Here is a 5,706-nt window from a genome sequence, read left to right on the forward strand (position 1 = left end):
CATGCAATCCAAGCTGCTGCTCAGAATTTCTTCTCAGAGTTCCTCTGAAAAATTTGCAACCTTTTCTCTGGACTCCACTGCATTTGTCGTCATTTTTAAAGTGTGATCTTTGCATTTTTATTTTCCTCTTAACTTGGTCGGGCTAGTGATTGATACCCATCGAAAGAAGCCTTCTGTGATCGCTTCTATAGTCATATCCTCATAGACAGCAGCGCTCGTACACTTCCACATTGCAAACAGTGCTTTAATTTCTGTATCGTCCCAGTTGTTACTTCCAACGCCGGCGTTTGTGATTGTACTGCTCAGCTCAATATAATCGCATTTCCGATTGGATAGTAAACAGCTGGTCTTGTTTTAAAATGCATTGAATTGAATGGAGACTTGCTTTGGTTAAATGTATATAGTTTTAGTGAAAAATTCAGATAAGCGAATAATGTTACCTGGTCCCGTTCACAATTACACAATGCATTTTATACCTGAAAATTGCATACTGTTAAATTTCAGACTTCAATGATACTTAGATGAAGAAAAAACAATAGCAAGTTTACCAGTTACACACACTTTTATTTTCATTGACCGAGTAGTTTGAACTATTTACATTATAACTCATTACTTAGCCTATACTTTTTTATATATATAAAGATGTGAGCTAGTGAAATGTATCAGTACATTTAAGGCTATAGATCGATATGACATTCAAACAATATAGAGAAAATACTGTGTGTCTTGTGCAGTCGTTTAAGCTGTTTTGGTGTCGGAATACGGATTCGGCGTATGTTGCTCAGGAAGAATCTGCAGGTGCTTGTCAGCGTGGTGATGTGCTGAGTGTAGGAGAGCACAGGATCGAGGGTGACTCCTAGGTTTTTAGTGGAAGAAGAAGGAGAGAGTGTTGTAGATTCTAAGGGGATTGAGAGAGATTAAGATTGGGTAGAATAGAGGAGGTCCGATTTGGAGAGGTTGACCTTGAGGTGGTGCGAGTGCATCCAGGCAGAGATAGCAGACAAGCACGAAGAGATGTGAGAGGGGATGAGAGGGTCAGAGGAGAGAAAAGACAGGAAGATTTGGGCATCATCTGCATAGCAATGGTAGGAGAAACCATGAGATGTGATGATGGGGCCCAGGGAGTGAGTGTAGAGAGAGAACAGGAGGGGGCCCAGGAAGGAGCCTTGGGTTACGCCTGTAAGGAGAGGTTGGGGGGTGGATGAGGAATCTTGCCAGGTCACTTGATAGGTCCGGTGATTGAGGTAGGAGGAGAACCAGGTGAAAGCAGTTCCAAGGTCAGCGAGGCAGGAGAGGAGGATAGAGTGATCGACAGTGTCAAATGCTGCAGATAGATCGAGGAGGATGAGGACTTGAGGAGAAGGAGGCCGCCCGAGCACAGCTGAGGGAGTCAGTGACTGTCAGGAGAGCAGTCTCAGTGGAGTGGTTGCAATACGGCAGATTCACTAGTTTCTCTACATTGAAGTTTTTAAATGTATTGACAGTTTTGTGTGTGCACTGAATTTGGTGATCATAACAGGAATATTCTACAGTTTTCAGGCAATTCACAATAACAGGATGACTCCTATAAGGGTCAGGGAGATCTACTATAAGGGTACAATTTTATTTTGCATAGACAATATGAATGAATGACCAGTAATTTAAAAGTGTTTGATAAGTTGACCATGGCAAATGCCTGTACTGGAACTGCTTTCATGCTGCTGCTCACTTGAGGGAGGAAAACAGTAGGCTGAATTAAATTAATCTTGTAGGTTTTACTTAGAAGAAACAATGGGGTCGCCACAGTTCAGTCTTGGAAAGGCATAATACTACTTTGAAATGCTTTTTTTCCTCCATCCCGAGTTCTTAATTACTTATTTGAATGTATTATTTACTTAATGGCTCTTTAGCTGGTGATGGATTAGTAGGAGTTGGCTGTCCTGCTGTTGAGATTAGCAAATCCAAGAGCAGGAAAATGTGGTACAATGAAGGTGAAGGATTAGTATATTTCTAAAATCACATGTAGACAAGAGGAGAGTCCTCAATGCAAAAAAGAAATAGAACATTTTGGATTATTGCTTTGCTTTTCATAAAAGAGAAAAAGCTAATCCAGTTTGCTTTAATGGTCACTTTTCAATGCCAAATTCTAAAGACTGAGATCCTTCAAGTACTGATTATATGAACAAGCCACTTATGGGAACTCTGGTCTTTGATGGCTAAATTACCAAATTCAGCAAAACTCCTTAACTGATCAAAAGTACATGTTTTCAAATCTGTATAAATGTAATAACTGGTACCTGGTATGACCTGTAAATCCATGACACTTTGAGACAGGACTTGTTTTTATGACAAAGTAAATAATGTGAAAAATAATAGGTAAAACTGCCCAACTGATATATATATATATATATATATATATATATATATATATATATATATATATATATATATGACCACTGACAGGTGAAGTGAATAACACTGATAATCATTAATTATCATGGCACCTGTCAGTGGGTGGGATATATTAGGCAGCAAGTGAACATTTTGTCCTCAAAGTTGATGTGTTAGAAGCAGGAAAAATGGGCAAGCATAAGGATCTGAGCGACTTTGACAAGGGCCAAATTGTGATGGCTAGACAAGCTAGGTCAGAGCATCTCCAAAACTGCAGCTCTTGTGGGGTGTTCCCGGTCTGCAGTGGTCAGTACCTATCAAAAATGGTCTTTAAGTGGTTGTGCTACACAGTAATACTTTAATAAATACTAGGCTGTCACATCTCCTCTCACACCTTCCCTCACTTCTCCCCTCTCCTATTCCCCAGCTCACCTCCAGAGGTCATCATCCCCTGAATACTGAACTTAGTCTCTGTCATCCCTCAATCACCCAATTAACATTCCAAGTCACCATGTGCACTTCATCCATCACTCTCCTCTCCCATTGGATCTCAATCCCTACCTTAGTCTCTTTCTTCCCGCTCCCCCTGTATTTATGTTCATCAGTTTCCTTCACTTATTGTCAAGTTTTGAATTATCCTTGATAGCCAACTCAGCATTAATATCTGCTGCCTCCTATGTTTGACCTCTTTATTCTGTTCCTGTGACTACTCTTCTGGATTCCCTGGTTTTGTCTGTTTGCCTCCTCGATTGACCTCTGAACTGTTATATCTATCTGACTACTGGATTTGCCCCTTTTGTTTGCCCTGGCTCACAGCTGTGAATGAGTCTGCACTTGGGTCCCCCTTGCCCTGCCCTGGTAAGCGTGACAGAAAACTTTGCCTTTACTATGGACCCAGTAGCCTCCACCGATGTGATCACTGCTTTGACCCGACACGGAATCCTGCTGGGATAACATGAGTGGATGTTCCAGCAAATTAAGACCACACTGGACATGCTGCTAAAGACCCCCAACAGTGCCGACCCACAAACCCCGATTGCTCTCTCCCTAGCAGCACCCCCTGCATCAGAGCTACTGGCGGTTTCAGTCCATCCCGTACAGCTGGCTGTCCCCAAAAAATATGACCGCTCTCCGGATCACTGTGAGGGTTTTGTTATACAATGCTCTCTGTATTTTGCCCATCTTCCCTCATCCTTTCTGTCGGACGAAGCAAGAATTGCTTTTATTATTACCTTACTTACTGGTAAGGCACTTCAATGGGCTTCAGCGGTTTGGACTTGTCAGGGAGAAGTCCCCAAATCCCTATCTACCTTCCTGAAGCATTTCAAGGATGTATTCAATCATCTGGCAGCCGGACGAGATGCTGGGGAACAGCTGCTTACACTACATCAAGGCACCTCCACCACTTCTGAATACGCCCTAAAGATTTGAACCCAGGCTATGAGCAGCGGATAGGAAGAGCCAGCACTGATCACTTTCATCGCGGTCTACACAGAGACCTACAAACTGAACTGGCCTGCAAGGATGAATTGTTCAACTTGGAAGCACTTATTCAGCTCACAGTCCGCCTGGACAACCTTCTCAGAACCAGAGGAAAATGTTCCAAGTTCACAGCCTCTTCATCACCACTGACACTACAGCAATCATCTCACTTCACCCACGGACCAGAATCTATGCAACTGGGATGCACACGTCTGTCTCTGGAGGAGAGACAAAGGCGATTCCAACATCGGCTGTGTCTCTATTGTGGTCAACCTGAACACTTTCGCGAGACATGTCCCCATCGTCGAGGTTCCTCCCCTGTCGCCTCGGAGATGTCCATGAGTTCTGCCCTCTGTCCTCTGGTGACACCTGATCAGTGTCTTGTCCAAGCACGGATCCAGCTCGGGTCAAATCATGTCTTTTTGTCTGCTTTGTTGGATTCGGGGTCCGCAGGGAACTTTACAGACAGACAAGTGATAAACCTTCTGAATATCCCTCTCTTACCATGCTCGCCTCCTCTATGCCTTCAGGCAGTCCACAATCAACCTTGGTTCCGGTCCAGTGTCCCAGAGAACGCACCCCTTAACCATGTCCATTGGCCTGTTGCACACCGAACAATTATCGCCAATAGGGACACAATCTCTTGGGGTTCTTCATGCTTTTTCTCATGTCTTTCCTTACCCTGCAGGGCAACCCATGTGGAAAGTCCACTCCTGTCTACCCCTCCCGTGTTTCCTTCTGAATACAGGGACCTGACAACTGTGTTTAGCAAGACTCGAGCCTCGCATCTTCCTCCACACCCTTCCTGGGATTCCGCCATCGACCTGCTGCCCGGAACATCTCCCCCTCAGGTTGTGTCTATCCTTTGTCTCTTCCAGAGTCGCAGGCCATGGAGGAATACATCAAGGAGGCTTTGGAGCTTGGCATCATCCACCCATCCACATCTTCTGCTGCCACCAGCTTTTTCTTTGTCTCCAAGAAAGATGGTGGTCTTCGACCCTGTATCGACTACAGGGGGCTCAATTCAATAACTGTCAAATATCGTTATCCTTTGCCCCTAGTACCAACTACACTGGAACAACTTCGAGGAGCTTGTTTTTTTTCACAAAGTTTGATCTGTGCAGCGCCTACCATCTCATCAGGTTGAGAGAGGGGGATGAGTGGAAGACAGCATTTCTCACCACAAGTGGAGTACTTGGTTATGCCCTTCGGTCTGGTCAACACCCCCTCAGTATTCCAAGCCTTTGTCAATGAGGTAATGTGACCCTATCTGAACCGGTTTGTTATTGAATACATTGATGACATTCTTGTCTATTCCAAGTCTCTTTTGGAACACATCTCCCAGGTTCGGCAGGTCCTGCAATGTCTCCAACAGAATGGTCTCTACGTGAAAGCGGAGAAATGTGAGTTCCACAGACAGCGTGTGAGTTTCCTGGGATACATCATTGATTCCGGAGGAGTCTATATGGATCAAGAAAAGGTGAGAGCAGTGACTGAATGGCCTCAACCACAAACCGTCAAAGACTTACAGCACTTCCTAGGGTTTGCAACCTTCTATCGCCGGTTCATTCACAACTTCAGCTCTGTTGCCTCTCCCTTAACCTCTCTTTGAAGGGATCCACCCGAAGGTTACTCTGGACCATGGCTGCTAGTGAGGCGTTCAAGGAAGGAAAAGCGGTGAACCGACTACAGGGTCATGGGCAGCCTAGGCTTATTGATGCACGTGGGGAGCGAAGGCTGGACCATGTGGTCCGATCCAACAGAAGGGCTACTGTAGCTCAAGTTGCTGAAAAAGTTAATGCTGGTTCTGATAGAAAGGAGTCAGAACACACAGTGCATCTCAGTTTGTTGTGT

The sequence above is a fragment of the Amia ocellicauda genome, chromosome 16, assembly GCF_036373705.1.
Source record: "Amia ocellicauda isolate fAmiCal2 chromosome 16, fAmiCal2.hap1, whole genome shotgun sequence".
NCBI classification, from domain to species: Eukaryota; Metazoa; Chordata; class Actinopteri; order Amiiformes; family Amiidae; genus Amia; species Amia ocellicauda.